Here is a 27,516-nt window from a genome sequence, read left to right as displayed (position 1 = left end):
TGGTGACTGGTCAGGGAGCGTCTGTAAATGGAGGAGAAATGGTGACTGGGCAGGGAGCATCTGTAAATGGAGGAGAAATGGTGACTGGTCAGGGAGCATCTGTAAATGGAGGAGAAATGGTGACTGGTCAGGGAGCGTCTGTAAATGGAGGAGAAATGGTGACTGGTCAGGGAGCATCTGTAACTGGAGGAGAAATGGAGACTGGTCAGGGAGTGTCTGTAAATGGAGGAGAAATGGTGACTGGTCAGGGAGCGTCTGTAAATGGAGGAGAAATGGTGACTGGTCAGGGAGCATCTGGAAATGGAGGAGAAATGGTGATTGGTCAGGTAGCGTGTGTAAATGGAGGAGAAATGGTGGCTGGCCAGGGAGCGTCTGTAAATGAAGGAGAAATGGTGACTGGTCAGGGAGCATCTGTAAATGGAGGAGAAATGGTGATTGGTCAGGTAGCGTGTGTAAATGGAGGAGAAATGGTGGCTGGCCAGGGAGCGTCTGTAAATGAAGGAGAAATGGTGACTGGTCAGGGAGCATCTGTAAATGGAGGAGAAATGGTGATTGGTCAGGGAATGTATGTAAATGGAGGAGAAATGGTGACTGGCCAGGGAGCGTCTGTAAATGAAGGAGAAATGGTGACTGGTCAGGGAGCGTCTGTAAATGGAGGAGAAATGGTGATTGGTCAGGGAGCGTCTGTAAATGGAGGAGAAATGGTGACTGGTCAGGGAGTGTCTGTAAATGGAGGAGAAATGGAGACTGGTCAGGGAGAAATCATTCAGCATTTTTTGGGGGTTGCTTTGTGTGAACAAATATATCAGTGATTTTAATGAGACTCTTTCTGTGTCCCAGCTCCTGTAAATACTGGCTGGAAAGGGGCCGGACTCTCAGGAGGCTCCACACCGCTGACTGCTCGTGTGTCAGTGATCTCCCATTCGATTAATGTGCTTCTGCTGTGTGTGTGTTTAACAAAGTGCCCGAAGCCCTCACTGTAACACTCTCACATATCCCACCTGCAGTGTAATGTCCGTGCTGTGTGCTTCCTGTCCAATATCCCCCTGATCCCTGGCTCTCCTGTTGCACCAACTCGGTATAATGGGACAAGAAGTGCCAGCTCAAGAGATTCCCAAATCAGGGATGGAATGAAAGGTTCAGACATGTGGAATGTTAATCTTACACAATGTGTGAGATGCTGAGCACCCGCCCAACATTTCACCACCACACCTTCTTTTAAATAGTTTCTTCAATCTCTCTTCTGAAGCCATGGTTTTGTGACAGAGTCAGGTGAGTGAAAAAACTGGGATTGGAGGAAAATACTATGGGGTTTGTTTTCAGGAGAGGGAGGAGGGAGAATGTGTGGGACCGGGATTTACAGCTTTAGGAGTAAGAACAAACAATGTTCCACAGAAACTAAAATTGTCTGTTCTGAATTTCTATCCTGTACTTACAATGCTGACTTTTATAAACTCCATTTACAGGCTGTTGGAAGGGGAGGATTTGCAGACAGGAAACTCAAACCAAACATCACTTCAAGATCTGACAGAGTCACTCGGTTCACAGGACCTGAATAACACTGGCCTTTGAACATAGAATGAGAAATGTTTTAACCAGTTTCACAGCCTGAAAAAACATCGCACTGTTCACAGCGGGGAGAAACCATACATGTGTTCTGTGTGTGAACGAGGCTTCAACCGATCATCCAACCTGGAGAGACACAAGGACACCTGCACCTCAGTGAAACCGCGGAAATGTGGGGACTGTGAGAAGGGATTCAATTACCCATCCCAACTGGAAACTCATCAAAGTAATCACACTGGGGAGAGGCCATTCACCTGCTCCCTGTGTGGGAAGGGATTCACTCAGCCATCCAACCTGCTGGCACACCAGCGAGTTCACACTGGGGAAAGGCAGTTCACCTGCACCTTGTGTGGGAAGGGATTCACTCAGTCATCCAACCTGCTGAGACACCAGCGAGTTCACACTGGGGAGAGGCCGTTCACCTGCTCCATGTGTGGGAAGGGATTCACTCAGTCATCCAACCTGCTGGCACACCAGCGAGTTCACACTGGGGAGAGGCCGTTCACCTGCTCCACGTGTGGGAAGGGATTCACTCAGTCATCCAACCTTCTGGCACACCAGCGAGTTCACAACTGACTGCAGGGGTTGGATTCTGCTCTTATTGCTGCTGTTAATCACATCCAGGACTGAACCATGTTCACTCTGACAGTTGGAGTTTGTTTCTGCTGATGTCAATAACTCCTGTAACTGGGCTGGAGCTTAATATTCTGGCTATATGTTAAATAGATCAGCTTTGTTTTAAACATGAGTGGGTGAACTTTCAACAGATAGTGCCCATGAGACTGCTGCACCAGTTATCTTATGTCACCTTGAGTGTGGTTAGGGAGTAGAACATTCTGCTCCTTCTGTTCCTTCTTATCTACTTCTACTGCATTCCAATAGTCCTGCATCAGTTTTTTTTACATTTAAACTTTTAACCCATGTCAACTAGTCCATCATGCCTTGCAAGGCATTTGTAAAGCAGTATATGATTAATCTAACTTATCATTCCCTCCTTTTATCATTACATGATAACCTCGACCTTTTTCTCTACATACTGGACAGGGTATCAACTATTCCATACATACATTACATATTCAAAGATTATATTTTTTTATCATTTATAGTTTCCTCCGAACATATACAGCATATATGGTTATCCGAGTCAGTCGCCATATTTCAGTTGGGAGTGAAATGCAATATACAGTATAAGCATACAATCAAGCAAAGGTAACCCGTTATCAATGTCCAGGGGTTGGGTCCATTCTTGTCCCATTTTATCCTAGTACTACGCCGAATCTTCGTAAATGCCATCACCTTCCTCTAATTCTTGCAGCTCTTCCAGGTTAATCCTAGTCCAATCCTGTGTGACATTGACATTTCCTTGAGGTTTACTGATTATAACCATCTGCTTTTCACCTCCTGATCCACACTTAATCAGTCGGTTGATTATCACCGAGACTAGTACGTATGAGACAACCAAACAAATGACCCATTCCAATATTATTCTAAACAGTCCTCCAAATAGTCCATCTAATAGACACAACGGCCCCCATCCACAATTTCCCGTTGTGTGATCAATGTCTTCGGCCTCCTTTCCCTTTCGGTCAATTTCATCAATTTCATTTTGGATTTGCTTTGAGAAATCACTGATATCCGTACAACATTCATTCAAATCAGCACAATTTTTATCCGTTCCTGGTACGTTAGCTCTATACCCTTCTCTGCACTCATATTTTGCTTGGTTGTATCCCCTTTCCTGAGTGTTATCTATTGGGCTAGCTGTTGTGCTGATGGTTGCCCGTTCGTCAATTATGGTACACCATGTGTGCCCCGTGGGAAGTCTCTGAGTACAGGTGCACAATGTAGTCTGTCCTTGTTTACAATAAATTGCTGATGCCTTAATTTTATCATTGTCGGCAGAGTCATTCGTGCAGTTCCCTCAGTTAATATTGGAATTGCCACAACATCCCCATCCGCAAGAAAATTCAGTGCAGCGTGCTGTTTGGAGCAGCGATTGATGCATTGTCCCTCTGTCGCTGTTGAGGTTATGTCCATTATGACAAGAGCGGTGATGACAACTTGCAGTGTGAAGCGTGAATCCATTTTGTCTTTCCTTCGACCTTCACTGCTGTATGCGTGGTTAACAGTACTTGATAGGGTCCCTTCCACCTGGGTTCTAATCCTTTTCGGTAGAAGTTCTTTACGAGGACATAATCACCCAGTTTGAGTCAATGACAGGCATCCTCTGGTGTTGGTTCAGTTACGGCTGTTACCTGTTGATGAGACAACTTTAAAGCAGAGGTTAGTGACATACAATAAGACATCATCTGATTGTCCATTACATGAATATCTATTTGCCTGTCGTCTTGGATGGGAGCCGAGAACGGGGTTCTTACAGGTCTTCCGAAGATAATTTCTGCTGGTGATAATCCTGTCTTTCGGGCAGGATTGGTCCTCATAGCATATAATGCGATTGGTAATACTTCTGGCCATTTTAATTTGGTTTCTACACAGAGTTTGGCCAATTTTAGTTTTAGGGCTCCATTAGCCCTTTCCACCAGTCCTGCCGATTGTGGATGGAGCGGGCAATGTAAATGTTGTCTAATATTGAGAACATTGCAAAGTTCAGCATTAATTTCTGCAACAAAGTGTGGTCCGTTATCAGAACTCAATTGTATTGGCACTCCGAACCTTGGCACGATATCCTTCAGTATTATTTTGCACACAGTCTTTGCGGTATTGTTCCTTGTTGGGAAGGCTTCTATCCATTTACTAAATACATCAATGATAACTAGTACATATTTATATCCGTAAGCTGATTCTAATTGTACAAAATCTAACTGTAGTATTTGAAAAGGACCGTCTGGGATAGGAGTTGTTGCTAATATAGTTGGTGTGGCTTTTCCCGGGTTGTGTTGCTGGCATATCAGACAGTGATCAATGGTCTGCTGTGCCACTTTTCCCCAATTTGGGTTGTACCAAGAATTTTCCAATTGTTTTACCATAGGGTATTTTCCTCCGTGGAATAGTGTGTGACACGTATGCACTATCCAGGTGAGTATAGAATTTGGAGCAACTATCCTTCCCTTCAGGTCGGCATATAGTTGTGTCAAAAGATCCTTTTTACAATTTTCTTTTATCCACTTTTGTTTTTCATGTCCAGGAGCGTCCTCCTGGTGCTTTTGTACATCTTCCAACGATGGCGTACAAGAGGGATACTTCCCTCCCTCCTTTTGTTCCAACTGGGGCATTTGTTTTTGGTCCTCATACATAGCAGCATATTTTGCTGCTTCGTCTGCCAATCTATTCCCCTCGGCGACCTGTGTATGTAACCGTGTGTGTGCCTGGCATTTTACTATGGCTAATTCTCTGGGTAGTAATACTGCCTGCGTCAATCTTTCTACCTGTACTTGGTTCGATATGGGAGTCCCGGATGTGGTCAGAAAACCCCTCCTTTTCCATATTATTCCGAAATCATGCGCTACTCCGAAGGCATATCTCGAGTCCATATAAATATTTACTTTCATCCCTTCTGATAATTCGCATGCTCTTGCTAATGCGTGTAATTCTGCTTTCTGTGCTGACCAATGATTTGGAAGTTTACCTGATTCTACCACATTTGGTGATTCTATAATTGTGTATCCTATCTGTCCTTCACCTGTATTTGATCTAGAGGCCGATCCGTCTACAAAGTATTCATGGTCTGGGGTATTCAAAGGCACGTCCTTTAAATCAGATCTGATTATTGTTTGGGTCTCAATTTTTGTTACACAGTCATGTATTGGTTCATCTACATGTTCTATGGGTAGTTGTAAGAATTCGGCTGGGTTTATGTTTTTTGCAAAGTTGAAGGTCAACAAGGGATTCTGTATTAACTTAATCTCATATCTACTTATCCTTGCCGATGTCATGTGCTGTGTGGATAATTTGTTCAGTAACGATTGCAAGGCATGACTGCTATAGATCTCCACCTTTGAGTGTAAGGTAATATTTTCTGCTGAGGTCACTGCATGGTAGGCTGAAGCTATGTCCTGTAGACATCTAGGGAGGGCTCTCTCTACTGGGTCTAGGCTAGTGGAGAAGTAAGCCACCGGTCTCTGCCTGTCGTTAGGACTGAATGTGAGCATCCATCAGTAGTAGTCACATACAACCTAAATGGTCTATCATACATTGGTCTTCCTAAGGGCGGGGCCTCCCTTAAGGCTTGTTTTAAAGAATTAAACGCATTTCTTTGTGCTTCTGATAAAACAAACGGTTCTCTAACCTGTGATCCTGTTAGTATAGTTAGGGGCTTTGTATTTTTAGCGATTTCTGGTATCCATTGCCTGCAGAAATTTATTAATCCTAAAAATGCTCGTATTCCTCTTTTAGTGGTAGGTTCCGGATATTGGGATATTGTTTGGGTCCTTTCTGAGAGCAGGACTTTTTCATCTGGTGTCAGAATGTGCCCTAAATACGTGACACGCTTCTTGCAAAATTGAATCTTTGTTATTGATACTACATACCCTTCCCTTGACAAATGGTTCAAAATGAATTTTGTATCCATTTGACAATCCGTCTCTGTGGGTGATGCAATAAGCAAGTTGTCCACGTATTGTACAAGAGTTGAACCTCCCGGTAGTTGCAAAGGGGCCAAACATTTGTGCAGTTCCCTTGAAAAGACGGTCGGAGAATCAACGAAACCTTGTGGTAATCGTGTCCAAGTATACTGTCGGCCCTCAAAAGAGAAGGCGAACAAGTACTGTGAATCCACATGGATTGGAATCACGTAAAAAGCATTTTTTAGATCAATAACCGTATATCTTTCAACCTTCGGGGGAATAGAAGCCATAATAGTGGACGGGTCCGGGACTAATGGAAACATTGGAACAACTACTTCATTTACGGCCCTTAAATCATGTACTAATCTCCAATCATTATTTTGCTTAGGAACTAGAAATATAGGTGTGTTGCACGGCGAGGAGGTGGGTACTAAAATTCCTTGTTGTACATAATCCTTCAGCATTGGTCTAATGCCATTTCTAGCCTGCAGTTTCATCGGGTACTGTGGAATGGCTGGCAATCTAGTCCCTGGTTTTAGATGGACTCTGTATGATTCAGCGTTTTTAGCGAATCCTACTTGGTTAGGATGTATTGCCCATACAGCAAGATCTATTCCCTCTGTCAGGTTTCTATTAACCCCCTCTTCCATTTTTAAGGGAACCGTGGATCGATCCGGGTAATGAGAGAGGATCGATGCCAGGAGTAGGGGCCAATCGCATAACCAAGCGAAAGTGTGCTCAACTAGTCGGTGAAATCCTGGTTCAGCATCGATTGGTAGTTTCGACAGAACTCTTTGAGCCATCGGCCCGAGATCTTTAGCCGAAAAACCTAGTGATGTGCCTCAATGAATCCGAGACTCAACGTTAACGGAGCAAAGCAAGGCTTTTATTAACTCAGAAAGTAATACACAGTGGAGAAGTGTCTCTCATCCAGAGATCTGCTGTACTGCCTGTGAGACACGCTGGGGCTGCTTAAGTAGGGGCCAGGTATGGGCGGAGCCCTACACACAATACAATACAGGTAAGGAAATGAAACTGAAACTAAACTCCCCTGCTTGTCACGGTCACAGGCACAATCAAACACAGAGAATACAGAGTGCCTGATGAATGGCATATTTCATCACACCTAGGTTGACATGCAGGGTGATATGGGGGGCCCTATTACAATCTTGTTGGTAAAGACTCGTATCTCCTGATGCTAGCTGAACCCAGGCGGCAGTTCCTTCCCTTCCCGCAAAGTATCCCCAGACTTCAAGAGTATGGTGTGTCCCAATAAAAGGTTTGAAAAAATCTTCCAGAACCTGATCCTTCCCAGTTTTATCATATGCTAGCGTACAATGTAAAGGTGATCTCGGGTTTATTTGTTCCGTAAAAACTTGTGACTGATTAGTTTTACAGCACAGTGATCCAAGGGACAGGACAAGCTTTTCTTTCTCATCCTCTCCTAAGTCCAAAGCCCACCATTGCGGAGAATACCTTTGCATTTGGGAAAGCATAGGACTCCTTTCCTCCTGATCGATTGATAATCCTTCCTTATTACATTTGATCACTACTCCCAATTTACACAATAGGTCCCGGCCGAGGACATTAAATTCTATATCCTTTGTTTTTAGGAATTGGTGGGGGGTGACGATGCCTGCTGCTTCCACCTTTACTTCTTTTGAGATTTCATTAGTAACCATAGTTCCTGAGAAGCCCCAAAGAATTTTAACTTTTCCTGTGCCAGGGATATCCAAATCCTTCCCTGAGATGGATGAGTATGTGGCTCCGGTATCCACTAAAAAGGCCAAATCTTGTCCTTCAATCCGTAAAAATACATATGGCTCCAACTTGGCATTCGCCATAAGTTGGGGAAATTGTTTGTCTATTAGTGACGCGGCGTCAGTATCACTCGAGGTTCCCGAGGATGTGGGTTGTCAAAACTGATTATTATGGGGATACCACGCACCTCCCTCATAATGTGGGGTCGCCGGTGGTGGTGGGGGTGGCAATGGTTCCTGTGTGGACTGACCGCCGTTCCAACGTTCCTGTTGAGATTGCCAGGCCTGATCATCCTGAGTGTAACCTCCTCTGCCCCTATGTCCGCCACGTCCTCTGAAACCTCCCCTGCCCCTGCCTCTCTGGCCTGGATTAAAATGTGGTCTTGCCCCTTGAAATGACCATTCGTTTTGTGGTCGGGACGGGCAATTCCTTTGCCAATGATGAGGACTACCACAAGTAAAACATCCAGAGTTGGCTGGGGGAACCCATGCCGCATTCGTCTGGGGGCCCTGTTGCTTGGGAACCTGGGCAAACATTGTCTCTTTATTCTCTCCCTTACTGTCTTTTTCCTCTTTTTTCTCTTTGCCCAAACTTTCTTCAACCTGTACAAGCCATTTATGAGTTGCACTTGTAGTTCTCTCCTCCCAATTTTCAGTGGTTAATTTATAGGCAGACGCAATTTCAGGTTTAAGGCAAGATAGAATCAAGGCATTATACTGAGGAGCGTTTTCATCTTAATCAAAATCGGCATCTCCTGAGTACTTGCTGTAGACCTGAGAGAATCGCTGAACAAAGTCCTCTAACCGTTCCTCGTTCTTCTGTTTAGTATTTATTATTTTAGAATAGTTAATCTTCATCTTCAATCCATCCCTAAATGCGTCTCCCAAATAACCAATTCTCTGTCGGTCTGTAACCACACTTGTTGGGTGACTTATTTCAAAGTCTGTCCATGAGGTGTCTCCTAATTCCGTCTTAACAGCATTAAATTGTGGTCTAGTTAGGCAATGTGCGATCAAGTCCCACATATCTTTTGCATTTCCCTGATAAGCTACAACCGTTTGTTGTAACCAATCCCATGTTCTTTCTGCTCCCTCGGTTTCTAAATTTGGGCAGTCCTTTCTGAGAGCACACAATTCTCCTGGTGACCATGGTCTATACATTTCTACCGTGCGCCCTAATCCATCGGGGTATTCCCTAATGGGGACCATTGTAGGGTCTCCGTGTCCTCGGGACTGTCCTCGTGGTGCCGCTGGGGACCCGTGGTTAGGAGTACCAGTTGGGGTTCCACCAGTAGGGGCCATTTGAGCTCCTAAGGGTGTCAAGGGGGAAAAGGGAGGAGCGGGATTGGTGGAATCATTAGGGTCCATATAACGCGAGGGATCATATTGTGGAGATCCAGGGGAAAGATTGACTGCTGGAGCCAATGCAGTTGGAGTTACATAGGGCAAAAATTGTGGGATCAAAGGGGAACTAACATTTAGGGGAGCATGCCTCTGTGGGGCCACATGAGGGTCAGACCCTAAATTTTGAGAGTTTAAGTAGGGGGTGGGTTGAACTTGTGGTAATGGAAAATGGCCTCCTAATGGGATCGTTTGTCCTGCTGACACTGGTGTGGTCGGTAAATTAGATAACCCGAGAAGCTGTTGTTGCCGAGACTGAGCTGAAGCCAATAATCCCCCCAATTTTACCAACTTTTGAGTGATAATTTCATCATCCTCTGATGCTTCATTGTATGGCAGTTGTTCAAAAGCTTGTTTCATAGTTAACATATCCTGCTTTACTTTATCCGCAGCTGCCTTCACGTCTTTAGCCGATTTCTCAGCCATCGGGTACATTCCTTCCTTTCGATCTTTTATACCTTTTTCTAATTTTTGTTTTTCACGATCTTGTTTCAGTTTTAAATTGTCGGCTTTACATTCTGCTTTAAGCCTGTCTAAGGAGTTTTGCACACCAAACTCATCTTGCAATAATATTCCCTTTGCTTGGGCATTACTTTGTCATGAGGCAAACTGGGACTTTTGAACCCGATCATTGGATTCTTTTGACCATTTTGCCAATACGTCCCATTCTTTTTGATTCAATTTCGGCGCTTTGCTTCTGAGCTCGACTTGTTGTCTGTGTGTTATTTGCGGATCACAGGTACCTGTTTGTGGCCAGCCTGTCTTCCCTTTAGCCCATTTCTTACAATATTTAGTCACCATCTTTCCTTCATTCTTATTTTGTTCAATTATTATATCCAACGGAGTTTTCGGACCCCCGATCTCCGTCAATTTACTATTTCCTGCCCCCATTTTCCCCACTCTTAGTACGTACTTGATTTAGTTCTCCGAACTCGAACCGGTTTAATGTGCCTAACCCTTTCCTCGAAGGACTCGAACCTTCTTTATTTATGGGACTCGAACCCAAAGGACTTTAACCTAACATTTAGTCTGACTTTGAGAAAGTGTTATCTCCCAAATTCCTACCTAAAGGATTCCGTCGGCACGAGGTCAGGATCACAAGCGAATGCACCAAGTCACTTCGTAACAGACAGAGCAAAAAGGTAAAAAATCTTACCTGTGGCCACTTAGTTGCTCAGTCATCTGAAAGCAACTCGTCAGCCTAGACCGCTGTGATTTAGACCGAAGTGCTTTGGAATCCCACCCTCGTCATCAGAATTGTTAACTCCTCGCAGTCATTGAGGAGGATCTACCCCGCCCGTGGGGGATCAAGGTTCGCTGCTTTAGGAGAATAAACACGCCGGTCAGTCTATCACTTTCTCAGTAATACACAAAGTCAGAAAATGTAAAATAAGTAAAGTTTTATTAAGGTAATCCGGTACCTGGACTCACTCTGAGAAACCCTTTGGGTCTGCACACAAGTATGCCTCCCCAAGAGTGAGCCCCGAGACCCACGGAGCTGCAACATTTATACATTTTCATACACTGCAAGTCATGGGAAAACAGAAAACTAGGCGATTACGCGTTCCGTGAGTCACTTGTTTTTTTTACAGAGTTTAGCTTAAGTTTCACATTTTTTTTAGACATAAGTGGGCGAACTTTCAACAGATAGTGACCATGAGACTGCTACACCAGTTATCTTATGTCACCTTGAGTGTGGTTAGGGAGTAGAACATTCTGCTCCTTCTGTTCCTTCTTATCTACTTCTACTGCATTCCAATAGTCCTGCATCAGTTTTTTTTAATTTAAACTTTTAACCCATGTCAACTAGTCCATCATGCCTTGCAAGGCATTTGTAAGGCAGTATATGATTAATCTAACTTATCACCCTGAGGGGCAAGAGCTCTACTTGACAAAGAAACCCAGCCATGGATGACTAAAGAGAGAAGGGACAACATAAAACTAAAAGAAAAAGCACACAGAAATGCAATAAATAGCACAAATCCTGGTGAATGGGAGAAATACAAAGAACAACAAAGGGTGACAAAACAGAGAGCAAGAGCTACAAAAAGGGAGTATGAAAAGAAACTTGTAAGGATTATCAAAATCAACACAATTTTTATTACAATTATCTAAGGAAAAGAATGGTGGTCAGGAGCAATGTGGGCCCCTTGAAAACTGATAATGGTGACATTGTAAATGATAATAAAAAGGCGGACATGTTGAATAATTATTTTGCGTCAGTATTGACAGAGTGGAAGAGGCCGGACATCCCAAGGAAACTAATATTGAATCAGGGACGGGGACTCACCAAAATAACAGTAATGAAGAAAATAATGTCACTAAAGAGTAACAAACCGGCAGGACAAGATGGTTTCTGATGGGCCTTCAATAACCACAAAACTAGAAGTTATAGACTTAAACAAGTTGGCTTTTAATCACTAAGATCAGAGCTAACATCTCAACATGCCGACTGGTTCACAGGAATGAGTCATACAGATCCTGGGATCTTTATGTAAGAGAAGTCAGGGGCTGAGCCAAGAGCCAAGACCTGGAACCTCCCAGGTTAGTCGGGAAAGAGGAAGTGAAACTATACACAGTGGGGGAGGGCAATATACATGAGTGCAAAACGAATACAGGATCAAGACAAACAGATTTCATTACATTAACCCCTTCTATAGATTTAGTCCATCGGGGTGATGTTTCTTAAAAGTTGGTATACGTGAGTCTGTCAGGAGGTTTTGCAGTTCTCAGTGATCGGCGCAAAGCTGGTTGGGGTGCCTCTAGGGGAGTGGATTCGGGTTCCTCCACTGTCCGGGCCTCCGCAGTGTCTTCCAGGTTATCTGCAGTGTCCTCCAGGTTAAAGTTGGGTATTGATACCTCTGGGCGTCCTGTCTCTTTGTAGTGTAGGTCTTCATCGGGTAGTCTCCCATCATTCTCTCCGCTCCCCGAGGGAGCTAGGTCTTTTATGGAAACAGTGTCCTCTCACCCGTCAGAGTATTCGATATAGGCGTACTGAGGGTTTGCATGGAGGAGCTGTACCTTTTCCACAAGGGGGTCCGTTTTATGGCCTCTCACGTGCTTCCGCAATAGTACTGTCCCCGGAGACGTCAGCCACGCGGGTAGAGATATGCCCGAGGTGGATTTCCGGGGGAAAACGAACATCTTTTCATGAGGGGTAGCGTTAGTGGCAGTACATAACAGAGACCTTATGGAGTGGAGCACGTCTGGGAGGACTTCCTGCCAGCGAGAGGTCGGAAGGCCTTTTGAATTTAAGGCTAACGTGACAGCCTTCCAAACAGTAGCATTCTCCCTTTCCACTTTCCCATTACCCCGGGGGTTGTAGCTAGTGGTTCTGCTAGTGGCTATCCCCTTTGAGAGCAAGAACTGGCGCAGCTCGTCACTCATGAATGACGTCCCCCTATTGCTGTGTATGTAGTTTGGCATGCCAAACATGCAGAATAGATTACAGAGACACTGGATGACCATGGCACTGGTCATGTCTGGGCAGGGAATGGTGAAGGGGAAGCGGGAATATTCATCAATGATATTGAGGAAGTATACGTTACGGTCGGCAGAGGGAAGGGGTCCCTTGAAGTCCAGACTTAGGCGCTCGAATGGCCGTGTGGCTTTGATAAGGTGTGCACGGTCAGGCCTGTAGAAACGAGGCTTGCATTCCGCACAGATGCGGCAGGCTCTGGTCATTGCCCTGACCTCCTCGATGGAGTGGGGCAGATTGCAGGACTTTATAAAATGGTATAGTCGGGTGACCACTGGGTGACAGAGGTCGTTGTGGAGACCCTGTAATTTGTCCGTATGAATGCTGGCACACATTCCCCGCGATAGGGCGTCTGGGGGTTCATTAAGGGCTCCCGGCCTGTACATAATATCATAGTCGAACGTGGATAGTTCGATCCTCCACCTGAGTATTTTGTCATTCTTGATTTTCCCCCTTTGCTTGTTATTAAACATGAAAGCCACCGACCGCTGGTCGGTGAGCAGGGTGAAACGTTTGCCGGCTAGGTAGTGTCTCCAGTGCCGCACTGCATCCACTAAAGCCTGTGCCTCCTTCTCGACAGAAGAGTGTCTGATTTCAGGTCCCTGAAGGGTTCGGGAGAAGAAGGCCACAGGTCTCCCAGCCTGATTGAGGGTCGCAGCTAAGGCAAAGTCTGACGCATCGCTTTCGACTTGAAAGGGAATGCATTCGTCCACTGCACACACTGCAGCCCTTTCAATGTCCTGTTTAATACTGGTGAAAGCCTCCCGAGCTTCAGCTGATAGTGGGAAGGACGTCGATTTAATGAGGGGTCGAGCCTTATCAGAGTAATTGGGCACCCATTGGGCATAATACGAAAATAATCCCAGGCACCTTTTTAAAGCTTTGGGATTGTGTGGCAGGGGCAGTTCCTTTAGGGGGCGTAATCGGTCAGGGTCCGGTCCAATTACCCTATCTTCCACCACACAGCCGAGGATACAGAAACGGGTTGTGTTGAAGACACATTTGTCTTCGTTGTAGGTTAGATTCAGCTTTAGGGCAGTTTTTAAAAATCTCGCAAGATTTAGATCGTGGTCTTGCTGGTTGTGCCCGCAGATAGTGACATTGTCCAGATAGGGGTAGGTAGCTTGTAGTTTATTCTCGTCAACCATGCGGTCCATCTCACGTTGGAAGACCGAGACCCCATTTGTTACCCCGAAGGGCACTCTGAGAAAATGGTAGAGGCGCCCGTTCGCCTCGAAGGCGGTGTATGGGCGGTCCTCCGTTCTAATGGGGAGCTGGTGATGCGCGAATTTGAGGTCGATAGTCGAGAAGACTCGGTATTGCGCAATCTGGTTGACCATTTCTGATATGCGGGGTAAAGGGTAGGCGTCCAGCTGGGTATAAATATTAACAGTCTGGCTGTAGTCAATTACCATCCGTTTCTTTTCGCTATTTTTAACTATGACTACTTGGGCACGCCACGGGCTGGTACTGCATTCAATAATGCCTCCCCACAGGAGTCTGTCCACTTCCGCCTTGATAAAGTGTCTGTCTTCCAGACTGTACCATCTACTTTTGGTCGCTATGGGCCGACAGTTCGGAGCGAGATTAGCGAATAAAGAGGGCGGGCTGATTTTTAAGGTTGATAGGCCACAGACTGTGAGTGGTGGTGGCACTGGAAGTCCAGGCCCAAGATTACATTAACACAGAGTTCTGGCATCACGAGGAGTTTAAAATCCTTGTAGTCCGTGCCTTTTACAGTCAGTGTTACCACACAGTAGCCCAAAATGTCCGAAGTGTGAAGCTTAGCAGCCATAGCAATTCTGCTCCGTGTAGGGGTTACCGTTAATGAGTGCCACCGTACCAGGCTAGGGTGGATAAAACTCTCGGTACTCCCACAGTCAATTAAACATTTCGTTAAATTCCCGTTTACCTGTATGTCCATCATGGATTTTGTCAACGGGTGTGGCCTGGATTGATCCACCATGATCGAAGCCACTGTTGGGCCCTGGGCGGCCATTGAGTTGGGAAAAGATGGCGGATCCCAAGATGGCAGCCCACACAGCACGCACGAGGCGGTGACGGAGTTGGAAATCGGATTCCCCCTGCAGACTTTGCTAAAATGCCCCTTTTTCTTACATTTGAAGCATGTAGCATCCTTCGCTGGGCATCGTTGTCTGGGGTGCTTGGCCTGGCCGCAGAAGTAGCATTTTGGGTCTCGAGACATTGCCGCTGTAGTAGGACTCCTGGGTGAACTTCTGTGTGGGGACTTCGGCGGCGTAGAGCTGGTCTGAGACCTGGATGGGGAAGATGGCTGATTCCAAGATGGCGGCCCCCTCGGCATGCACGAGGCGGTGAGGGCCGCATGGCTGGAAGAATAAGGGTCAGAGTTTCTCTGGGCCACGTCCAGCGATCGCGCAGTGGCCACTGCCTTTTTTAAGTCCAGGACCTCCTTCTCCAGCAGTCTCTGCCGGATATAATTCGATTTGAGGCCCGTGATGAAGGAATCGCGGACCAATTCGTCAGAGTATGCATTGGCCATCACGGCCTTGCAGTCACAGTCCCGGACCAGGTCCTTTAGGCCCTGTAAGAAATCGTCCATTGATTCCTCTGGTCGCTGCCTGCGTGTAGCCAGCAGATGTCTGGCGTACACTTCATTTACCGGCCTCTGGTATTGGGCCTTCAGGATAGTGATGGCCTCCGTGTAAGAGGTGGCATCCCAGATGAACAAATAAATCCGATGACTTACGCGAGTAGTCAGTAGACTTATCTACCTCGCTAGTGGATGAGGCCCCCGCGAAGAGTTCAAAGCATTTGAGCCAGTGTCCAAATTGATTTGATGCTTCAGCAGAATGTGGATCCAAGTCCAGACGCTCTGGTTTTAGGAGTCGATCCATCCTAGTATTCTTTAGTGATTAAAATTGATGGGCCTTCAATAACCACAAAACTAGAAGTTATAGACTTAAACAAGTTGGCTTTTAATCACTAAGATCAGAGCTAACATCTCAACACGCCGACTGGTTCACAGGAATGAGTCATACAGATCCTGGGATCTTTATGTAAGAGAAGTCAGGGGCGGAGCCAAGAGCCAAGACCTGGAACCTCCCAGGTTAGTCGGGAAAGAGGAAGTGAAACTATACACAGTGGGGGAGGGTAATATACATGAGTGCAAAACGAATACAGGATCAAGACAAACAGATTTCATTACAGTTTCCAAGCCAGGATTTTAAAGGAAGTAGGTGAGAACATTGCAGATGCCCAAACTATAATCTTCCAAAGTTCTCTCGATTTGGTAACCATTTCATCAGATCTGAAAATTGCGCATGTCACTCCACTATTTCAGAATGGTGAGAGAGGGAAACCAGGGGATTAGAGACCAGTTAGCCTAACATCTGTTGTGGGGAAATTACTAGAGTCTATAATTAAGGACAGGGTGACTGAACACCTTGAAAATTTTCAGCAGATTAGAGAGAGCCAGCATGGATTTGTGAAAGGTTGGTCATGCCTGCTGAACCTGATTGAATATTTTGAAGAGGTGATTGAAGTAGACAGGGGAATGTCTATGGATGTTATTTATATGGACTTCCAGAAGGCATTTAATAAAGTCCCTTATAAGAGTCTGTTAGCTAAAGTTGAAGCCCATGGAATTGGCTGAGTAGCGGGAGACAGAGAGTGGGGATAATGGGCAGGGACTCTAATTGGCAGGATGTGACTAACGCTGTTCAGCAAGGATCTGTGTCGGGGCCTCAACCATTCACCATATTTATTAATGACTTAGATGATGGGATAGAAAGTCACATATCCAAGTTGCTGATGATACAAAGATAGGTGGCATTGTAGGCAGTGTAGATGGAAGCATAAAATTACAAAGAGATATTAATACATTAAGTGAATGGGCAAAACTGTGGCAAATGGATTTCAATGTAGGCAAATGTGAGGTCATCCACTTTGGACCTAAAAAGGATAAAACAGAGTACTTTCTAAATGGTGAAAAGCTAGAAACAGTGGAGGTCCAACGAGACTTGGGGGTCCAGGTACATAGATCATTAAAATGTCATGAACAGGTACAGGAAATAATCAAAAAGGCTAATAGAATGCTGGCCTTTATATCTCGAGGATTAGAATACAAGTGGGTAGAAGTTACACTACAGCTATACAAAGCCCTGGTTAGACCACACCTGGAGTACTGAGAGCAGTTCTGGGCACCACACCTTGGGAAGGATATGTTGGCCTTGAGAGGAGTGCAGCGTAGGTTTACCAGAATGATACCCGGATTCCAGGGGTTAAATTACAAGGAGAGATTAAACAAATTAGGGTTGTATTTCCTGGAATTTAGACGGTTAAGGGGTGATTTGATTGAAGTTTTCAAGATATTAAGGGGAACTGATAGAGAGAAACTATTTCTGCTGGCTGGGGAGTCTAGGACTAGGGGGCAGAGTGTAAAAATTAGAGCCAGACCTTTCAGGAGTGAAGTTAGGAAATACTTCTACACACAAAAGGTGTTAGAAGTTTGGAACCCTCTTCCACAAACAGCAGTTGATGCTCGGTCAATTGTTAATTTTAAATCTGGGACTGATAGATTTGTGTTAACCAAAGGTATTAAGGACTATGGGGTAAAGGCGGGTATATGGAGTAAGATCTCATTGAGTGGTGGGCAGGCTCGAGGGGCTGAATGGCCTACTCCTGTTCCGATGTTGCCAAGCTCTGGAATTTCATTCCTAAACCTTGCCGCCTCTCTGCCACTCTTTCCTCCTTTAAGATACTCCTTAAAACCTACCTCTTTGACCAAGATTTTGGTTACCTGCCCTAATATCTCCTTATATGACTCGCTGTCAAATTTTGTTTGAAAATGTTCCTGTGAAGCAACATGGGATGTTTACTATGTTAAAGGCACTATATAAATGCAAGTTATTGTCTGTGACCACTTACACTTTGATACCAAATCCAGGGACCACTTATACTGTGACACCAAATCCAGTGACCACTTACACTTTGATACCAAATCGAGGTACCACTTACACTGTGACACCAAATCCAGTGACCACTTACAATTTGATACCAAATCCAGGGACCACTTACACTGTGACACCAAATCCAGTGACCACTTACACTTTGATACCAAATCCAGGGACCACTTACACTGTGACACCAAATCCAGTGACCACTTACACTTTGATACCAAATCGAGGTACCATTTACACTGTGACACCAAATCGAGGTACCATTTACACTGTGACACCAAATCCTGTGACCACTTACACTTTGAGACCAAATCGAGGTACCATTTACACTGTGACACCAAATCCTGTGACCACTTACACTTTGAGACCAAATCGAGGTACCATTTACACTGTGGCACCAAATCCTGTGACCATTTACACTGAGGCTATAAATGGGAATCAGAGAGCCTCAGTGTGGAGAATGGTCATGGTTGTGAAACCAGCTCTAGTGAGGATGAAAGGCAGGTAATGGATGAAGATATGATGGTGGAATCAGATGGTGATTGGTGGGGCCTGGTGACAGGTTATTGTCAGAAGCCCTTTTCAGGCAGGCTGAAGACTGGATGTAATCTGCACAATACCTGCATCTGCCTGTTCTTGTCCAAAATCACAAAGCCTAATGTCCGTGATGTCTATTTCTGTGAGAATTGTAGAGATGTGAAAGAAGAGAGGAAATCAGGCTCGGGCCAGAAAGAAGGTTCCTTGAATGAACAATTCATGAGGCTGTTTTGTTCTCGGGGTAATTTTTGATAAAGCAGTTCGGGAGCATTTAAACTAGTATGGCAGGGGGCTAGAAACCTATGTAGTGAAATAGAGGAAAGTGAAAGGCAGACAGAAATAAATGATAAAAGGGTGAGGAACAAAAAACAAAGGGCCAAACTAATTCATAAAAAATGTGAGCATAAAAAAAGCCTGAGGGTTTTATACCTTAATGCGAGAAGCATCAGGAACAAGGTAGATGAATTAGCTGTGGAAATAGAGGTTAATAATTATGACCTAATTGGGATTACGGAAACATGGTTGCAGGGTGAGCAGGGCTGGGAGCTTAACATACAGGGGTATTCAGTATTTAGGAAGGATCGACAAAAAAGAAAGGGAGGAGGGGTAGCATTGCTAGTAAAAGAGGGGATAAATGCAATTGAAAGGAAGGATATTAACTCAGTTAATACAGAATCTATATGGGTGGAGCTAAGAAATAGCGAGGGGCGAAAAACATTAATAGGAGTGGTATATAGGCCTCCAAATAGTAAAATAGAGGTTAGGGAGGGCATCACGAGGGAAATTAGAGAAGCGTGCAATAAGAGCACAGCTGTCATCATAGGTGACTTTAACTTACATATAGATTGGACTAGCCTAATCAGTAAAAATAATGAGGAGGAGGAATTCCTTGAGTGTTTGAGGGATGGTTATCTGGATCAATATGTCGAGGAACCAACTCGGGAACAGGCTATATTGGACTGGGTACTGTGCAATGAGAAGGGACTAATCAGTAATCTTGTTGTACGGGGACCCTTGGGTCAGAGCGATCATAACATGATCGATTTCTCACTCGAAATGGAGAGCGAAGAAATTGACTCAGAGACTAAGGTCCTGAATTTAAACAAGGGGAATTATGATGCCATGAGACGGGAACTGAGTAGGTCTGATTGGACAACGTTCCTGGGAGGACTGGAGGTAGATAAACAATGGCAAACATTTAAAGATAGAATGACAAAATTGCAAAAATTGTTTATACCAATCTGGCATAAAAGGAAATCTAAAAAGGTGACTCAACCGTGGATAACAGGGGAAATTAGAGACAGCATAAAATCCAAAGATAGGGCGTATAAAATAGCCAAAAAAAGCGCCAGAGCGGAAGATTGGGAACAGTTTAAGATAGAGCAAAGGAGGGCAAAGGGCATAATCAAGAGGGGCAAAATAGCTTACGAAAACAAGCTGGCGGAAAATATAAAAACTAACTCCAAAAGCTTTTATAAGTATATCAAAAGGAAAAGACTGGTGAAAACCAAAGTTGGTCCATTGCAGTCAGATACGGGGGAATATATAATGGGAAATAAGGAAATGGCAGATCAACTAAATGCATACTTTGGGTCAGTCTTTACGAAGGAAGACACAAAAAACCTCCCTGGGATATCGGGAAAAATAGGGACATTGGCAAAGGAGGAACTGACGCAAATCAATATCTCTAAGGATATGGTGTTAAGGAAGCTAAAGGGATTGAAGGTGGACAAATCCCCAGGGCCTGATAACATGCATCCTAGGGTACTGAAGGAGGTGGCCCTAGAGATAGCGGATGCACTAAGGATGATTTTTCAGAATTCATTAGACTCGGGAACAGTGCCGATGGATTGGAGGGTAGCTAACGTTACCCCACTATTCAAAAAGGGGGGTAGGGAAAAAGCAGGTAATTACAGACCTGTAAGCCTTACATCAGTTGTGGGCAAAATGCTGGAGTCCATCATTAAGGATGAAATAGCGGAGCACTTAGCAAATGGGGACAGGATAGGACAGAGTCAACATGGATTTACAAAGGGTAAATCGTGCTTGACTAATCTATTGGAATTTTTTGAGGGAGTAACTGGTAGAATAGATGGGGGAGAGCCAGTAGATGTGGTGTACCTGGACTTCCAAAAGGCCTTCGATAAGGTCCCACATAAAAGATTAGCATGGAAAATTGAGGCTCATGGGATAAAGGGGAAAGTTTTGGCGTGGATAGGGAACTGGCTGTCAGATAGAAAACAGAGAGTTGGAATAAACGGCTCATTTTCTGAATGGCAGGCAGTAACAAGTGGGGTACCACAGGGATCTGTCCTGGGCCCCCAGCTGTTCACAATTTACATTAATGACCTGGATCAGGGAGTCGGATGCAGCATTTCCAAATTTGCAGACGACACTAAACTAGGAGGGGGGGTGGGCTCAGAGGAAGAGACCAGGAAGCTCCAGAGCGATTTGGACAGACTGGGCGATTGGGCGGATAAATGGCAGATGCACTATAATGTGGACAAGTGCGAAGTTATCCACCTTGGGTGCAGGAACGGGAGGGCAAATTATTATTTAAATGGCAATAGATTGGGAGAGGGGGAAGTACAGAGAGACCTGGGTGTTCTTGTACACCAGTCACTGAAGGCGAGCATGCAGGTGCAACAGGCGGTCAAGAAGGCAAACGGTATGCTGGCCTTCATAGCAAAAGGGTTAGAATACAGGAACAGGGATACCTTGCTGCAGCTGTACAGGGCACTGGTGAGACCACACCTCGAGTACTGTGTACAGTTTTGGTCGCCTCATCTGAGGAAGGATGTTCTTGCCATGGAGGGGGTGCAGCGGCGATTCACCAGGCTGATACCAGGAATGGCGGGAATGACCTATGAGGAGAGACTATGTAGTTTAGGGATGTACACACTGGAGTTTAGAAGATTGAGAGGGGACCTCATAGAAGTGTATAAAATTCTGACAGGTCTAGACAGACTGGATGCAGAAGGAATGTTTCCCTTGGCGGGTGAGAACAGAACTAGAGGACATAATTTAAGGATAAGGGCTAAACCATTTAGGACAGAGATGAGGGGGAATTTCTTCACTCAGAGAGTGGTGAACCTGTGGAACTCATTGCCACAGAGGGCAGTGTACGCCAGCTCATTAAATATATTTAAGAGGGAATTAGATATATTTCTACGGGCAAAAGGGGTTAAGGGTTACGGAGAGAAGGCGGGGACGGGATACTGAATTAAAGGATCAGCCATGATCTCATCGAATGGCGGAGCAGGCACGAAGGGCCGAATGGCCTACTCCTGCTCCTATCTTCTATGTATCTATGTATCTATGTGACTCGTCTGCGTGAGGTTCAAAAACATGAAATGGAAAAGGATGCGTCTAGTGACACTGGCGTTGTCAATAGTGGTTTCTAACCATAATCACTATTTCCTAAGCCTAATATCCTATCGACTACCCCCAAGCACTGACCACAATCCTGACCACTAACCCCAGTCCTAACCAATAACCACGAGCCCCAACCACTAACTCCAATCCTAACCAATAACCACGAGCCCCAGCCATTAACTCCAATCCAAACCAATAACCACTAGCCCCAACCACTAACCCCAATCCTAACCAATAACCACTAACTCCAACCATGAACCCCAATCCTAACCAATAACCACGAGCCCCAACCACTAACCCCAATCCTATCCAATAACCACTAGCCCCAACCACTAACTCCAATCCTAACCAATAACCACTGGCCCCAACCACTAACCCCAATCCTAACCAATAACCACAAGCCCCAACCACTAACTCCAATCCTAACCAATAACCACTAACCCCAACCATTAACCCCAATCCTAACCAATAACCACGAGCCCCAACCACTAACCCCAATCCTAACCAATAACCACGAGCCCCAACCACTAACTCCAATCCGAACCAATAACCACTAGCCCCAACCACTAACCCCAATCCTAACCAATAACCATTAACCCCAACCACTAACCCCAATCCTAACCAATAACCATTAACCCCAACCACTAACCCCAATCCTAACCAATAACCACTAGCCCCAACCACTAACCCCAATCCTAACCAATAACCATTAACCCCAACCACTAACCCAATCCTAACCAATAACCACAAGCCCCAACCACTAACCCCAATCCTAACCAATAACCACAAGCCCCAACCACTAACTCCAATCCTAACCAATAACCAGTAACCCCATCACTAACCCCAATCCTAACCAATAACCAGTAACCCCATCACTAACCCCAATCCTAACCAATAACCACGAGCCCCAACCACTAACCCCAATCCTAACCAATAACCAGTAACCCCATCACTAACCCCAATCCTAACCAATAACCACTAGCCCCAACCACTAACCCCAACCCTAACCAATAACCACTAGCCCCAACCACTAACCCCAATCCTAACCAATAACCACTGGCCCCAACCACTAACCCCAATCCTAACCAATAACCACTAGCCCCAACCACTAACCCCAATCCTAACCAATAACCACTGGCCCCAACCAGTAACCCCAATCCTAACCAATAACCACTGGCCCCAACCACTAACCCCAATCCTAACCAATAACCACGAGCCCCAACCACTAACCCCAATCCTAACCAATAACTACTAACCCCAATCCTAACCAATAACCACTGGCCCCAACCACTAACCCCAATCCTAACCAATAACCACTGGCCCCAACCACTAACCCCAATCCTAACGAATAACCACGCGCCCCAACCACTAACCCCAATCCTAACCAATAACCACTGGCCCCAACCACTAACCCCAATCCTAACCAATAACCATGAGCCCCAACCACTAACCCCAATCCTAACCAATAACTACTAACCCCAATCCTAACCAATAACCATGAGCCCCAACCACTAACCCCAATCCTACACCCTAACCCCAGCCCCTAACCAAGGATTATTGACAGGGATCAATGGAGGAGCTAAAGACCTGATAAAGGAAGTATTTGAAACAATTATCTCGAATAAAGAAATAGTGCAAGGTATGTTTGCAACAAGAGATTAAATCAAAGAGACCATCAAAATCAGCAATGACAATTACAAAGATCAGAACATTTCTAAGGCTGTCACATGCAGTATGTGTGGAGTTTTTTTTGAATCGGATCCAAGAGATGTTAAATGATACAGAAAATAACAGATTTCAAATCATATGCAAGGTAGTTCTGTAAAGGGGCGGTTCAAAGGAATTTCAGATGAGTGTAAAGTGAGACACTACAGTTCAGTCTGTGACACCCACAAGCCGTGTACACAAATGGAACAAGTTTGGGGTTTGATGTGGTAGAAGGTGAACTAGATGAGAACTGAAATAATCCAGAGTAAGAAAAGGCCCAAAAATGGAACAGTCAGTAACAGAACATCAATTAGACTCCTCTTATCATGCAGAAATCAAATATTAGACACACTGTGTTTGAAACAAAGCTGATTTATTTAATATTTGTCCAGAATATTAATCTCAAGCCCAGTTATTCTAGTGATTAACATCAGCAGAAACAAAGCCCAATTGCCAGAGTGAACACGTTTCAGTCCTGGATGTGATTAACAGCAGCAATAACAGCAGAATCCAACCTCTGCAATCACTGGTGAACTCGCTGGTGTCTCAGCAGAGTGCATGCCTGAGTGAATCCCTTCCCACACACGGAGCAGGTGAATGGTCTCTCCCCAGTGTGAACTTGCTGGTGATTAAGCAGGTTAGGCTTCCAAGTGAAAACCTTCCCACAATAAGAGCAGGTGAAAGATCGCTCCTCAGTGTGAACTCGCTGGTGTCTCAGCAGAGTGCATGACTGAGTGAATCCCTTCCCACACACGGAGCAGGTGAACGGTCTCTCCCCAGTGTGAGTGCATTGGTGGGTCAGCAGGTTGCTTGTGCTCTTAAAGCTCTTCTCACAGTCAGAACATCTAAATGGTATCTTAACAGTGTGCACAAGTTGGTGTGTCAGAAGATGAGATGACTGAATGAATCCCTTCCCACACACGGAGCAGGTGAACGGCCTCTCCCCGGTGTGAACTCGCTGGTGTATCTGGAGCTTGGATAACTCTGCGAATCCCTTCCCACACACGGAGCAGCTGAACAGCCTCTCCCCGGTGTGAGTGTGCTGATGAGTTTCCAGCATGGATGGATAATTGAATCTCTTCCCACAGTCCCCACATTTCCACGGTTTCTCCATGGTGTGTGTGTCCTTGTGTCTCTCCAGGTTGGATGATCAGTTGAAGCCTCGTCCACACACAGTACACGTGTATGGTTTCTCCCCACTGTAACTGGTGTGATGTTTTTTCAGGCTGTGTAACTGGTTAAAGCTCTTTCCACAGTCAATGCACTGGAACACTCTCACTCGGGTGTGAGAGTCTCGGTGCTTTTCCAGTCACAATGATGTTTGAAATCTTTCCCCACAGACAGAACAGACAAACATTTCTCCTTCCACATTCAAAGGCTGATGATATTCAGGTCCTGATGAATCGAGTGACTGAAAAAACGTTGGGCCTGCGAGTGAATGGCAGCTTCCCAGGTGTTGGTGGCTGGCTTGTTGTCATCAGCAGTAACAAAAAAAAATTCTGCAATCGCCACTGAAGGAGTCCAAGATGGCGTCCGTGGCGGTCGCAGGGTAAGCGCTCTCTGAGTCGATCGGCCCACTCCCGCTACAGACGCTGTGCATCGGCGCTGATGAGTTCGGCGAGGAGGCAGCAGAAGCAGCGATGGAGGCCACGACGTACCGTTGCAGCATGGCAGCCGGCAGCTCCTCGGCGGGAGGCTCGGAGGTCGAACCGGTAGGAGGGGAGGCGCCAGCGGACCGAGGGTGGGAAAAGCAGGCCCTGGAAGGTCGGACACCGCGGGAGGCTCGGAGGTCAGACCGGGAGGAAGGAGAGCCAGGGAGAAGCAGGCCCTAGGACGTCGGTACCACGGTGGCTGAAGATTGTCAGGCAGGAGTGCGGGAAAGGCGGATCGAGGCGAGAGCGGACCCTATTGTGATGGCGCCGATGAAGATGGCTGCCGTCCTTGCTGCTTCGTGCGCTCGGCTCGTTAAGAAAAAAACATTTCACTGACTGGATTTCACTTGTTGTATTTGGTTATGTGACAAATAAAAAAAATTGAAATTGAAATTGAATTGATGTTTGGTTTGAGTTTCCCATCTGCAAATCCTCCCCTTCTAACAGCCTGTAAAAGGAGTTTACAAAAGCCATCACTGTAAGTACAGGATAGAAATTCAGAACAGATAATTCTAGTTTCTATGGAACATTCTTTCCTCTCTTGTACCCCCAAAGCTGTAAATCCCCGTCCCACACACTCTCCCTCCTCCCTGTGCTGAAATCCAAACCCATCGCACCATCTGCAACATTTCTTTCCTCCACTCCCAGTTTTCCCCCTCCCTCTACTCTGGTTGGGTTCAGTTCTACACCCGCAGTGTGCAGAGTGAGAATAAAATCAATAAGTCAATGATTGTCTCTCCTGGTCACTGGCACCCTGAAGCCCCGCCCACTCTATGTTCCTGTACAAAGATGGCCACGCATGCGCCGTGCTGCAGGTGGAACCGGTCTGTTTTTCCTCCACCAAGATGGCGGCACTTAGCCCGGGCCTGTCACCGAGAAAAAGCCTCACCGCTGCTGTCCGGCAGAACACATTCGGCCGCTGGATCTCATTCGGGCCTGAGGCCGTCTCCAACTTTATAAACCCTGCGGCGCAGCCTACCCGCAGTTTATTTATTTAATTTTTCCTCTCTTGTTCCCCAAAGCTGTAAATCCCCGTCCCACACACTCTCCCTCCTCCCTGTGCTGAAATCCGAACCCATCGCACCATCTCCAACATTTCTTTCCTCCACTTCCCGTTTTCCCCCTCCCTCTACTCTGGTTGGGTTCAGTTCTCCACCCGCTGTGTGCAGAGTGAGAATAAAATCAATGAGTCAATGATTGTCTCTCTTGGTCACTGGGACCCTGAAGCCCCGCCCACTCCCTTTTCCTGTACAAAGATGGCCGCGCATGCGCCCTGCTGCAGGTGGAACCGGTCCGTCTGTCCTCTACCAAGATGGCAGCGCATAATCTGGGCCTATCACCGAGAACAAGCCTCACAGCTGCCGTCCGGTGGAACACAGACCGGGCCGCGGGATCTCATTCAAGCCTGAGCCCATTCTCCAACTTTATAAACCCGGCGGTGCGGCCTACCCATCGTTTATTAGTCTCCCGACCCTGCTCCCGCCGACCTGCAGCTCCGCCCGGCGACCACGCGAGGCTTTCTTTGTAAAGTCGGTGAGGGACACGTGACCCAGGCCCATGGCCTGATTGACGGGAGCTTCCGACCAATAGGGAGCAAGTGGGGCGGGGCTGGAAGAATGAGCCGGCGGCGGGTCCTCCAACCAATCGGGGAGCCTGAGGGGCGGGACTAGCACCGGCTGATTAGCTGATCCGCAGGGCAGCGAGTTTCTCCAGTCCCTTGTTCAGGGCCCGGGGCCAGGGGAGGCTGTGGGCCTTTATTCCCCTTATTGGGCACAAGGCTCTTTGTCTCACAACACACTGGCTCAGGTTTTAATAGAGACTTTTTAAATTCATGAATAAAAGCAGATAAACCCTGTGCTTCTGTGGAACAAACTTTCTAATATTTGGGAGTAAAAGTACAAGTTTTTTTCCCTCTGGGGAATTTATTATCAGTTTCAGGAAACAACAACAACCACTTGTATTTATAAAGTGCCTTTAATGTAGTAAAACATCCCAAGGCTCTTCACAGGAGCGTTATAAAACAAAATTTGACACCGAGCCACATAAGGAGATATTCGGGCAGATAACCAAAAGCTTGGTCAAAGAAGTAGGTTTTAAGGAGCATCTTAAAGAAGGAGAGAGAGGTGGAGAGATGGAGAGGTTTAGGGAAGGAATTCCAGAGTTCAGGGCCCAGGCGACTGAAGGCACGGCCGCCAATGGTGGAGCGATTAAAATCGGGGATGCTCAAGAGGCCAGAATTAGAGGAGCTCAGATATCTCAGGAGGTTGTGGGGCTGGAAGAGATTACAGAGATAGGGAGGGGGCGAGGCCACGGAGGGATTTGAAAACAAGGATGAGAATTTTAAGGATGAGACACTTGAGGAAAAGCAGGGAGTGGGGGAGGGTCAAGCCCTTATGGGACAGGGTTGCTAATTCTGTTCTACGACAGTTACTGGGACAGACTGTATCTCCCCTCTCCTCCACACAGGGATTTGTGGTAGTTAAAGGGACAGCGATTCTCCTTGTTCTGTGAGATTGTAATTAAAGGGTCACTACTCTGAGATGGCTACAAATCTTTAGTGCCGCCAGCTTTTCTAAA

The 27,516-nt window shown here is 46.0% G+C and overlaps 1 pseudogene; it reads left to right on the top strand.

Annotated features, from left to right (window-relative positions):
* The window catches only part of LOC147118832 (uncharacterized), a 60,899-nt pseudogene that overhangs the window by 15,278 nt on the left and 18,105 nt on the right, over window positions 1–27,516 (top strand).

The sequence above is a fragment of the Somniosus microcephalus genome, chromosome 4 (assembly GCF_052327205.1).
Source record: "Somniosus microcephalus isolate GS21.2 chromosome 4, FLI_Smic_1.0, whole genome shotgun sequence".
Classification (NCBI taxonomy): domain Eukaryota; kingdom Metazoa; phylum Chordata; class Chondrichthyes; order Squaliformes; family Somniosidae; genus Somniosus; species Somniosus microcephalus.
Note: the sequence above shows the minus strand (reverse complement) of the source record. Positions and strands in the feature narration are given on the sequence as shown.